Source organism: Nicotiana sylvestris, chromosome 11 (assembly GCF_000393655.2).
Source record: "Nicotiana sylvestris chromosome 11, ASM39365v2, whole genome shotgun sequence".
NCBI classification, from domain to species: Eukaryota; Viridiplantae; Streptophyta; class Magnoliopsida; order Solanales; family Solanaceae; genus Nicotiana; species Nicotiana sylvestris.
The window spans coordinates 13,033,081-13,046,890 of record NC_091067.1 but is presented as its reverse complement, the minus strand read 5'-3'; positions in this window follow the sequence as shown (position 1 = coordinate 13,046,890).

Below are 13,810 nucleotides of genomic sequence, written 5' to 3'. Positions count from 1 at the left end.
TTGTTCTTCGCGTTCGCGGAAGGACACTCACGAACACGAAGGGTAAGTCAGGCTGAAGGAAACTTCCTTCTATGCGAACGCGAGACGCAGGACGCGAACACGAAGCTTTGGAGGTGTTTCCCTTCGCGAATGCGGGCCTGCTATCGTGAACGTGAAGGCTTTTGGGCCTGGGCAGGGGGAGGATTTTACTCTACGCAAACGCGTCCACACGACCGCGAACGCGAAGGCTCTGGGGGACTGAAGCTCCACGAACGCAAGCCTTGTATCGCGAACACGATGGTTAATTGGGCCTGATCCATCACGAACGCGACAGGCCTATCGCGAACGCGATGAAGGTCTACCCAGTGATTTTTAAACAGTAACAGAACATACGGGATTTAACAAAAATTTCATAACTTCTTCTTCTAAACTCCAAATTGGGCGATTTTTGAAAGAGAGCTTCACCATAGATCCATAGGTATGTAATCTTAGACTCATTTTCTTCAATTTTCATTAACACCCATTAGATTTCTAGGCCTAAATCATGTTCTTAACGGTAGAAAATTAGAGATTTGGGTAGAGTTAGGGCTTTTTGTATAATTGGGATTTAGACCTCGTTTTGGGGTCGAATTTCGGAACTAATTACATATTTGGACTCGTGGATGAATGGGTGATCGAGTTTTGGTCCGAACCTCGTGTTTTGACCAAGCGGGCCCGGGGTCGATTTTTGACTTTTTGAGAAGAATGATAGGAAATCTATAATTAAGCATTGAAATTGGATTGTTTAGCGTTTATTGATGTTATTGGGTCGATTATGTCTAGATACAATTGATTTAGAGCCAAATTCAAACGGAAAAGCGGTGTTTGAGACTTGAGTTGACCGTGAAAGTTTGAGGTTAGTGTTTGGTCTAACCTTAGCTTGAGGGATTAGGAGTTGTGTCTTATTTGCTACGTGTTAACTGTGAAGTACGACGTATAGGCATAGTGACGAGTATCTATACGTCGGTGTCAAGCATGCCCGTGAGTCTTGTATTGTAATTGTTATGACTCCGTTGTGGTTTATTGCGCTTCATATGAGGATTATCATTATTGTTCCCCTGTCGGGATGTTATTATCATTATTGTTCCCTTACCGGAATGTTATTATCATTATTGTTCCCTTTCCGGGATGTTTTTATCATTATTGTTCCCTTGCCGGGATGTTATATTAATATTATTGTTCCTTTGCCGGAATGTTTGTTTTGATATTATTGTTCCCGTGCCGAGATTCTTTTATGTTTGGTGTTGATAAATGAAATGGGAGCGGGTTGCACGCCTGCAACGGTAATATATAAAATGGGAGTAGGTTACATGCCTGCAACGGTAATATATAAGATGGGAGCGGGTTGCACGCCTTCAACGGTAATATGTGAGATGGGAGCGGGTTGCACGCCTGCAACGGTAATATAAGAAATGGGAGCGGGTTGCACGCCTGCAATGGTATCTTATGAAATGGGATCGGGTTGCACGCCTGCACCGGTATTACGTGTGTACCTGTTCTTCTACTTCCTTATTTTTTGCTAGTAATTGATTTATGGCATTCCTTATATTTCTCTACTATCGTTCTGTTGTTACCGATTACTCCCCACAGCATGTTCCCCCGCCCGCTTTAGTTGTAATTATCTACTTCTATTTCCATTGTATATGATTAAACTGCACAGGTTTATTTGGTAGTCTGGTCCTAGCCTCATCACTACTTCGCCGAGGTAAGGCTAGGCACTTACCAGCACATGGGGTCAGTTGTGCTGATACTACACTCTGCACTGTGTGCAGATACTGATACCAGAGCGCTTGGACCGCAGTGAGGGTGTTGTCTTCAGTCCACACATGCGACCCGAGGTAGTCCTGTAGACGTCCGCGGGCCTTGGCGTCTCCTCCTATCTTTTCTCTTTCTGTTTCTACTTATTTAGAGACAAACTTATGTATTTCATTCGGACTTTGTTTGTAGTGTTCTTAGACTATCTATGAAGTTGTGACTCCAGTTCTGGGTAGTAATGTACTTCAAAATTATGTAGCGGTGTTCGATTGGAATATTAAGTTTCGAATTCCGCATTTTCGATTGTTTAATCTTATTCTGTTGTTTAACTACTTAGTATTTTACATTGTATAATATGTTTAAATAAAAAAAGGGAGATAAGTTTGCAATATTCGACTTGCCTAGCTTCCACGAGTAGGCGCCATCACGACTCCTGAGGATGGAAAATCCGGGTCGTGACAAGTTGGTATCAGAGCTCTAGGTTATATGGGTCTCACAGTTCATAGACAAGCTTAGTAGAGTCTGAGGGATCGGTACGGAGATGTCTATATTTATCCCCCAGAGGCTACAGAGTTAGAAAAAACTTCACATTTATTCCTTCCTGTCGTGCAATTTAGTTTCTCAATACTAATTGAATTTCTACTCTGTTCTTTCGCAGATGGCGAGAACACGCGCTTCCTCATCCATTGAACAACAACCCGAGCCCCCGGCAGCAGCTGTGAGCATGTGATTTTTGCCCTATATGAAATACTCCTATAAAATCCCAAGAAAATAGATTTTCTGTTAATTATTTGCCATTTTAGGAATTTTTGTAGAATTTTCTTAATTATTTGTATTTCTGTGCATGTTTAATTTTTATTTAAATCATGAAAAATGCCAAAAATATCATGCATTGCATTTAAGATTTGTTTTTATATTTTTAGAATTGATCAATAATTATTTATTTTATAGAAATTTGAAAATCACAAAAATAGCTCATTTTTACATTTTGTCTTTTAATTTTTAGTTTACTGATTTTTCTCTTTTAGTTTAGAATTAAGTGATGTTTATAATTTTCATAATTAGATAATTGGTTTATGTCACGACCCCGGTTCGCCCTCTGTGAACCATCGTGATGACACCTAGCTCTACGACTAGGTAAGCCTAAACATGCGGAAGATAACAAAAACTTGTGGAAGTAAAACAATTTAAAAACATAAATAAGGCAATAACAATGTTAAATGTGCCGCTCGGCATACACCATATTTATATAGCTCTCAAAACCAATATTTAAATCTAAGACCCGAAAACCCACGAATCACAAGCTAAGAAAAAGAAATACTACATAGCTCTAACTCCGGAATTTTGTCTAATAAGAACAGAAGTACAGAAGGTCTAAATACTAAAAGTATGAATAGAAAGGGACTTCTCGGTCTGCGGACGCGGCAGATGTACCTCGAAGTCTCTAAGCAGTCGCCTCTCTCAAGGATGGTAGGCCTGAGTAGCGGTACCTGGATCTGCACATGAAAAACATGCGCAGAAGGGGCATGAGTACACCACATCGGTACTCAGTAAGTGCCAAGATTAACCTTGGTTGGGTAGTGACGAGGAAGGTCAGGGCCCTACTGAGACTAAATAAATATAAAGATGACAGGATAAGATAAGCAGTACAATTAAGAATCTATAGTAAGAATCTACACAGGATAATAAGAGTACAATAATGGAAACAGAGATAAAGTAACCGGGGGATCTCTCAGTATCCCGAGGATCTCTTAGTATCCTCAACATGTACTAGGGATCTCTTGGTATCCTCAATATATGCCAGGGATCTCTTAGTATCTCGAGGATCTCTTGGTATACTCAATATATGCTAGGGATCTCTTGGTATCTCGACGATCTCTCGGTATCCTCAATCTACGTGTCAGGGATCTTTTGGTATCCCGCACCTCAGTCCAGGTCATCAGTACGAACAGGGTATCTCCCGGGATGCCGTCCCGTAGTCCTAATGCAAAACACACAGCAGCAACACAAGAATATTAAATTAAATGCTAATTTCGTACCAAGTAAATAGTTAATTCTAGCGTAACATGCTTCACGTAATGCAATTAAGGCAGTTTAAGCAAATAGGCAATTAAGTCAACTAAACATGCTTTTCTAAACTAGCAACATGCTAAATTCACAAGTGGAATATAACAAGAAAAAGAACTCAATTGAAATACTTAAGGAAAAACCAGATTTTCAACAATTAGCTCAAGTACGCGCTCGTCACCTCACGTACAAGGCATTTCAATTATCAAATATAGCATATCCTAAGGGGAAGGTCCCCCACACTAGGTTAGACAAGCCACTAACCTCGAACTGGCTCAAAATCAATCCGACACCATGTCTTTGCCACGAGTACTCGACTCCAAATGGCACAAATCTATTCAATTAAATTGCATAATATAAATAACACTTCAAGTAACTGATTCTACAATTAAATTCTAAGCTAATACGCAAAATTATGTAAAATGACCAAAATGCCCCTCAGGCCCACATCTCGGAATCGGGTGAAATTTTACATTTTCAGAAACCTCGCACTCTCACGAGTCTATACATAATAAGAACACTGAAATTGGAGTCCAAATGACCCCTTAAATCCTCATTTAAAGCCTCTTAAACTCAAGCCCTAATTACCCATTTTGCCCAAATTTCTCTCCACTAATTAGGTCTTTAATCACATAAAAATGAGTTATGAAGTAAAGGATGTTACCTCCAAGTGATTCCCCTTTGTTTTCCTCAAAATCTCTCTTAAAAGCTTCAAACCCGGATGAAAATGGTGAAAGAATCCCTCAAATTCGCGAAGGCAACTATTTATATGTTCTGCCCAGGCATTTCCGCATTTGCGGCCCTGGGACCGCATCTACAAACACAATGTCGCATCTGCAATTTTCATTAAAATGCCAGCTTCCGCATCTGCGGACCTCTAACCGCAGGAGCGGTTTCGCTTCTGCGAGCTTTTCACTGCATCTGCAATTCCTAAGGAATTGACACAAAGCCGCTCCTGCGACCCTTTATCCGCTTCTACGGCGCCGCATCTGCGGTCCCTAAACCGCATATGCGAAAATACCAGAAGACAAGCTGCTGCAGCAACTTCAACTCCAAAATTTCCTCCGTTAACCATCCGTATTCATCCCGAGGCCCCCGGGACCTCAACCAAAGGCATCAACATATCCTAAAACCTTATTCAAACCTGTACAAGCTTCAAAACACTTAAAACAACATCAAAACAACCAAAACACATCGGATTCAAGCCTAAGTTTCTAAAATCTTCCGAATTTCACTATCGATCAAAAACCCAACCAAAACACGTCCGAATAACCTGAAATTTTGTACACACATCCCAAATGACACAACGGAACTACTGCAACTTTCAGAATTTCATTCCAGCCCTCGGATTAAAATCCCGCTATCGAACCGAAAACTTCAAAAATTCCACCTTCGGCATTTCAAGCCTAAATTAGCAACGGACCTCCAAAACACAATCCGAACATGCTCCTAACCCCAAAATCACCCAACAGAGCTAACAGAACCATCAGATTTCCATTCCGAGGCCATCTTCACTCTGTTCCGACTACGGTCAACTTTCCAACACTTAAGCTCTCATTTAGGGACTAAGTGTCCCAAAACTCTCCGAAACTTAAAACCGAACATCCCGGCAAATCAAAATAGCGGAAATAAACTTGGGAAAAGTAGTTAATAGGGGATCAGGGCATTAATTCTTAAGATGACCGGTTGGGTCATCACATCCTCCTACACTTAACCATTCGTTCGTCCTCGAACGAGCATAGAGACATACCTGAAGTAGTGAAAAGATGAGGGTAACAGCTGTGCATATCCTTCTCGGTCTCCCAGGTCGCCTCCTCGACCGACTGACCCTGCCATTGGACCTTCACTGATGTAATGTTCTTTGACCTCAGCTTTCTAACCTGCCTATCCAATATTGCCACTGGCTCCTCAATATAAGATAGATCCTTGTCCAACTGGACTGAACTGAAATCCAACACGTGCGACAGATCGCCGTGATACCTCTGGTGCATCGAAACATGAAATACCAGATGAACTCCTGCCAAACTGGGAGGTGAGGCAAGCTCATAAGCAACCTCCCCAACACGCCTCAATATCTCGAAAGGGCCAATAAATCTCGGACTCAACTTTCCTTTCTTCCCAAATCTTATAACGCCCTTCATAGGCGAAACCCGAAGCAGAACCCACTCTCCAACCATATAGGAAACATCACGAACCTTACGGTCCGCGTAACTCTTCTGTCTGGACTGGGCTGTGCGGAGTCTATCCTAAATCACCTTAACCTTCTCCAACACATCCTAAACTAAGTCTGTGCCCAATAATCTGGCTTCACCCAGCTCTCACCAACCCACCAGGGATCTACACCATCTCCGATATAAAGCCTCATACGGTGCCATCTAAATGCTGGACTGATAGCTTTTGTTATAAGCAAACTCTGCCAATGGCAAGAACTGATCCCAAGACCCTCCAAACTCAATCACACACACACAGAGCATATCCTCAAAAATCTGAATAGTGCACTCGGATTGTCCGTCCTTCTGAGGGTGAAATGTTGTACTCAACTCCACCCGGGTACACTACTCATGCTGAGTGACCCTCCACAACCGTGATGTGAACTGTGTACCTCTATCTGAGATGATGGACACTAGAATACCATGCAGACGAATAATCTCCCGGATATAAATCTCCGCTAACCGCTCTGAAAAATAAGTAGTACACACAGGAATAAATTGAGCAGACTTGGTCAGCCGATCCACAATCACCCAGATAGCATCGAACTTTCTCAAAGTCCGTGGGAGCCTAACTACAAAGTCCATGGTGATACGCTCCCATTTCCATTCCGGAATCTCTATTTGCTAAAGCAACCCACCCGGTATCTAGTGCTCATACTTCACCTGCTGACAGTTGAGGCACCGAGCTACAAATATAACTATATCTTTCTTCATCCACCTCCACCAGTAGTGCTGCCTCAAATCCTGATACATCTTCGTGGCACCCGAATGAATGGAGTACCGCAAGCTATGGGCCTCCTCTAGAATCAACTCTCGAAACCCATCGACATTGGGTACACAAATCCGACCCTGCATCCTCAATACCCCATCATCACCAATAATCACATCTCTGGCATCACCGTGCTGAACCTTGTCCTTGAGGACAAGCAAATGAGGGTCATCATATTGCCTCTCCCTGATACGATCAAATAAGGAAGACTGAGAAACCACGCAAGCTAGAACCCGACTAACCCCGAAAGATCTAACCTCACAAACTGGCTGGCTAAGGCTTGAATATCCATCGCCATAGGCCTCTCTGATGCCGGCAAATAAGCCAAACCCCCCAAACTCTCCGCCCGGTGACTAAAAGCATTGGCCACGACATTGGCCTTACCCGGGTGATACAAAATAGTGATGTCATAGTCCTTCAGCAACTCTAACCACCTTCTTCGGCGCAAATTTAGATCCTTTTGCTTGAACAAGTGTTGCAAGCTCCGATGGTCAGTATAAATCTCACAGGGAAGCCCGTATAAAAAATGGCGCCAAATCTTCAGGGCGTGAACAATGGCAGCTAACTCAAGGTCGTGAACATGGTAGTTCTTCTCAGGTATCTTCAACTGTCTGGACGCGTAGGCAATCACCCTACCGTCCTGCATCAACACTACTCCGAGGCCAACCCTCGAGGTATCACAATAGACCGTATAAGACCCCGAACTTGTAGGTAGTATCAAAATAAGGGCTGTGGTTAAAGCTGTCTTGAGCTTCTGAAAGCTAGCCTCACACTCCTCCATCCACTGGAACGGAGCACCCTTTTGGGTCAACTTGGTCATAGGGGCTGCAATAGATGAAAACCCCTCCACAAAACGACGGTAATAACCTGCTAGGCCAAGGAAACTACGGATCTCTGTAGCTGAGGATGGTTTGGGCCAACTCTGTACGACCTCTATCTTCTTCGGATCCACCTGAATACCCTCACTCGATACCACGTGACCTAAGAATGCCATTGAATCCAACCAAAACTCTCATTTATAGAACTTAGCATATAACTTCTTTTCTCTCAGAGTCTGAAACACAGTCCTCAGGTACTGCTCATGATCTTCTCGACTCTACACCAGGATATCATCAATAAAGACAATGACGAATGAGTCAAGATACGGCTGAAACACACTGTGCATCAAATGCATAAAGGCTACTAGAGCATTGGTCAGCCCAAATGACATAACAAGGAAATCGTAATGATCATACCGAGTCTTGAAAGCAGTCTTCGGGATATCTGGCTCCCAAATCTTCAACTGATGGTAACCTGAGTGCAAATCAATCTTAGAAAACACCCGTGTGCCCTGAAGCTGGTCAAACAGATCATCAATACGAGGCAAAGGATAACGGTTCTTAACTGTAACTTTGTTCAACTAGCGATAATCAATACACATACGTATAGAACCTTCATTTTTCTTCACAAACAAGACAGGAACACCCTAAGGTGATACACTGGCCGAATAAAACCCGTATCAAGCAATTCCTGTAACTGATCCTTTAACTCCTTCAACTCAGGAGGAGCCATACGATACGGAGGAATAAAAATAAGCTGAGTGCCCGGCAACAGATAGATGCCAAATCAATATCTCTATCAGGTGGCATGCCTGGAAGATCAGCTGGAAACACATAAGGAAAATCCCATACTACTGGGACTGAATCAACTGAAGGGGTATCAATACTGACATATCTCACATAAGCTAAGTATGCGTCACACCCCTTCTCAACCATACACTAAGCTTTAAAAAAAGAAATAACTCTACTGGGAGTGTGATCTAAAGTACCCCTCCACTTAACAAGCGGAACACCTGGCATAGCCAGCGTCACAGTTTTGGCGTGACAATCAATAATAGTATAAATGGGCGACAACCAGTCCATGCCTAAGATAATATCAAAGTCAACCATGTTGAGTAACAATAAATCGGCTTTGGTCTCAAAACCGCTTAAAGCAACCAAACACGACCGATATATGCAGTCCACAATAAGAGAATCTTCCATAGGAGTAGAAACATAAATAGGGAAACTCAAAGAATCCCGAGATACACCCAAATGCAGAGCAAAATAAGAAGACACATAAGAATAAGTGGAGCCTAGATCGAATAGAACCGATGCATCTCTATGACAAACCAGTATAATACCTGTGATGACAGAATCGGAGGCAACAACCTCGGTATAGGCAAGAAGGGCATAGTATCGGGCCCGGCGTCCCCTTCTAGGGCGACCTCTACCACCCCGACCTCCACCTCTAGCTGGCTGAGCAGGTGGGGTAGCAGCTGGAGCTGTAACCATAGCCTGAGCACTTTCGTGGAACGCTGTGCTTGAGAAGTCTGTGAATGTGCACTCCTCCCAGGTAGAGGGAAATCCCTCACCATGTGGCGTGTGTCACCACACTCAAAACAAGCTCTGGGACGACATGGCGGCTGTGACAAGCTCAGACCAGGTCTGCTAGACTGACCTCTGAAAGCACCCCGCGCAGGAGGCGCGCTAGAAACCAGAGGTGTATAAGAAGGCTCCTGAGGCCTAGGAGGAGCTGGAGCACCACTGGCTGCTGGAAGAGCTGAATGAATGGGGCAACTCATGTAACCCCTACCATGAGAACCTGCAGCTGGGGTACGGCCACCAGAATAATGGCCCAACTCTCGAGACCTCTTGGCCTCCCTCTCCTCTCTCTCCCTAGAATGCATACCCTCAATTCTCCTAGCATTGCTCACCGCATGCTGATAAGAAATATCCATCTCCAACTCACGAGACATGCTAGACCTGATGTTGGGAATAAGCCCCTCAATAAACCAGCGAACCCTCTTACGAACAGTAGAAACCAAGGCTGGTGCATGCCTAGCTAAACTGGTGTAACGGACAGCATACTCTGAGACAGTCATAGCACCCTGGTGCAAATGCTCAAACTCGGCACGCCATGCATCCCTAAGGCTCTAAGGAACATACTCTCTCAGGAACAGATCTGAAAACTAAGTCCAAGCTAGTGAAGCAGCCTCATCCGGACTATCTAACTCATAGGTGCGCTTCCACTCATAGGTGGCTCCTCGAAGCTGGAAGGTAGTGAAGGAAACCCTGCTCGATCCTGATATACCCATGGTACGGTGAATGCGATAACTCTCATCTAGAAATCCCAGAGCATCCTCTGATGCTAAACCGCTGAATACATGAGGCTTGTACCTCTTGAACCTCTCAAGGCTCAGCAGCTTCTCCTCGGAAGCCACTGCCCTGTCCTCGGGATGAACTAGCACTACAGGCGATGCATGAATAATCTTAGGGGCCTACTTAACATGCACTCGCTTCTTAGGAGTGCGGGCAGCAGGGGTTTGTGCTCCTCCCCCGACCTGAGATGTAGCTACAACAAGGAGAAGCAACCCTGCCTGAGCCAGAGTGGTGTACGTGCTCATGAACTGTGCCAAAGTATCCTAAAGAGCTGGAGTGGTAGTAGCAGTAGCCGTGTCAGGTGCCTGGACTCCGGTTGGATCTGCTGGTGGTACCTCAGTGGAAGCTCATGCAGGTGCTCTGGCTGCACCACGTGCGTGTCCTTGGCCTCTATACCGGCTCCGGACTCTGACAGCTGTAGTAGTAGGTGCGGGTGCCTGATCCTCTCGGGTAGCACGTGTCCTCACCATCTGTGAGAGAATAGAAGACAAAAGTTTAGAATTGTGATGTCAAAATATTGCACGATAAGGAATCAAATGAAGTGGAAATTTTCCTAATAGTTACATAGCCTCTCGTAGATAAGTACAGACGTCTCCGTACTGATCAGCGAGACTCTAATAAATCAGCTTGTGATCCATGACTCCTATGAACCTAGAGCTCTGATACCAACTTGTCATGACCCCGGTTCACCCTCCGTGAACCATCGTGACAGCACCTAGATCTACGACTAGGTAAGCCTAAACTTGCGGAAGATAACCTAAACTTGCGGAAGTAAAACAATTTAAAAACAGAAATAAGGCAATAACAATGTTAAATGTGCCGCTCGGCATACACCATATTTATATAGCTCTCAAAACCAATATCTAAATATAAGACCCGGAAACCCACGAATCACAAGCTAAGAAAAAGAAATACTACATAGCTCTAACTCCGGAATTTTGTCTAATAAGAATAGAAGTACAGAAGGGCTAAATACTAAAATCATGAATAGAAAGGGACTTCTCGGTCTGCGGACGCGGCAGATGTACCTCAAAGTCTCTAAGCAGTAGCCTCTCTCAAGGATGGTAGGCTTGAGTAGCGGTACCTGGATCTGCACATGAAAAACATGCGCAGAAGGGGCATGAGAACACCACAGCGGTAATCAGTAAGTGCCAAGCCGAACCTCAGTTGGGTAGTGACGAGCAAGGTCAGGGCCCTACTGAGATTAAATAAATATAAAGATGACAGGATAAGATAAACAGTACAATTAAGAATCTACGGTAAGAATCTACATAGGATAATAAGAGTACAATAACAGAAACAAAGATGAAGGCAAACCACAAGGAAAGTAATTGGGGGATCTCTCAGTATCCCGCGGATCTCTTAGTATACTCAATATGTACTAGGGATCTCTTGGTATCCCGCACCTCAGTCCAGGTTATCAATATGAACAGGGGATCTCCCGGGATACCGTCCCGTAGTCCCAATTGAAAACACACAGCAACAACACAAAAATATTAAATTAAATGTTAATTCCGTACCAAGTAAACAGTTAATTCTAGCCTAACATGCTTCACATAATACAATTAAGGCAGTTTAAGCAAATAGGCAATTAGGTCAACTAAACATGCTTTTCTAAACTAGCAACAGACTAAATTCACAAGTAGAATAAAACAGGAAAAAGAACTCAATTGAAATACTTAAGGAAAAACCTGATTTTCAACAATTAGCTCAAGTACGCACTCGTCACCTCACGTACAAGGCATTTCAATTATCAAATATAGCATATCCTAAGGGGAAGGTCCCCCACACAAGGTTAGACAAGCCACTTACCTCGAACCAGCTCAAAATCAACCCGACACCACGTCTTTGCCATGAGTACTCGACTCCAAATGACCCAAATCTATTCAATTCAATTGCATAATGTAAATAACACTTCAAGTAATTGATTCTACAATTAAATTCTAAGCTAATACGCGAAATTATGTAAAATAACCAAAATGCCCCTCGGTCCCACATCTCGGAATCGGGTGAAATTTTACATTTTCAGGACCTCGTACTCTCACAAGTCTATACATAACAAGAACACTAAAATCGGAGTTCAAATGGCCCCTTAAATCCTTATTTAAAGGCCTCTTAAACTCAAGCCCTAATTACCCATTTTCCCCAAATTTCTCCACACTAATTAGGTCTTTAATCACATAAAAATGAGTTATGAAGTCAAGGATGTTACCTCCAAGTGATTCCCCTTTGTTTTCCTCAAAATATCTCTTAAAAGCTTCAAACCCGGATGAAAATGGTGAAAGGATCCCTCAAATTCGCGAAGGCAACTATTTATATGTTCTGCCCAAGCATTTCCGCATTTGCGGCCCTAGGACCGTATCTGCGGACACAACGTCGCATCTGCGATTTTCATTAAAATGCCAGCTTCCGCATCTGCGGACCTCTAACTGCAGGAGCGGTTCCGCTTATGCGAGCTTTTCACCGCATCTGCGGTTCCTGAGGAATTGACACAAAGCCGCTCCCGCGGCCCTTTAGCCGCTTCTGTGGTGCCGCATCTGCGGTCCCCAAACTGCAGATGTGAAAATACCAGAAGATGAGCTGCTGCAGCCACTTCAACTCTAAAAATTTCCTCCGTTAACCATCCGAATTCATCCCGTGGCCCCCGAGACCTCAACCAAAGGCATCACCATATCTTAAAACTTTATTCAAACTTGTACAATCTTCAAAACACTTCAAACAACATCAAAACAATCAAAACACATTGAATTCAAGCCTAAGTTTCTAAAATCTTTCGAATCCCGCTTTCGATCAATAACCCAACCAAAACACGTGTGAATGGCCTGAAATTTTGTACACACATCCCAAATAACACAATGGAACTACTGCAACTCTCGGAATTCCATTCCGACTCTCGGATCAAAATCCCGCTATCGAACTGGAAACTTCAAAAATTTAATCTTCGGCATTTCAAGCCTAAATTAGCTACGGACCTCCAAAACACAATCCGAACACGCTCCTAATAAAACCATTGGATTTCCATTCCAAGGCCATCTTCACACTGTTCTGATTACAGTCAACTTTCCAACACTTAAGCTCTCATTTAGGGACTAAGTGTCCCAAAACTCTCCAAAACTTAAAAGCGAACATCCCGACAAATCAAAATAGCGAAAATAAACTCGGGGAAAGCAGTTAATAGGGGATCAGAGAGTTTATTCTTAAGACGACTGGCCGGGTTGTCACAGTTTAATTTCACATTTTTAGATAATTTAGGATTTTCAATTTTTTATGATTTTTTTATTATTTAAAAGAAAAAGAAAAAAATTATAAATAAAATAAGGAATTGAAAAGGGGGATTTTATTTTTTTAATTGGGTTAATCTTACACCTGATCTGATCCAAACCAGCCCAAATTGCCCCAAACCCGTCCAATTAACCTAGGCCCAAAGAGCCTCACCCGGTCCAGCTTCCCTAGTCCCCAAACAACCCCGTTTTGTGAATGATTAATCACAACCATTGGATCTCGTTGATCCAACAGCTTAGAACTGATCTATCACTTTACATATAATTGTCAGAACGAACCTCCTACATATTCCCCGCCGCCTCCGCCACAAACCACCGCCGGAAATTGCCTCACGGCGGTTCCAGTGGTCCAAAGCTCCCCAAATTTATACCCTGAACCCCCCTTCACCTCCTTATTCCCAATCTCCAGCTAGCTTCCCACGAATCCCTTCAGATTTGCTCGAATCTTAGATCAAAGTCTGGACCAAAAAAACCTAACTTCCCCAAATTACCCCAAATTCATACCATACAGTCCTCAACCTTCCCTCACCC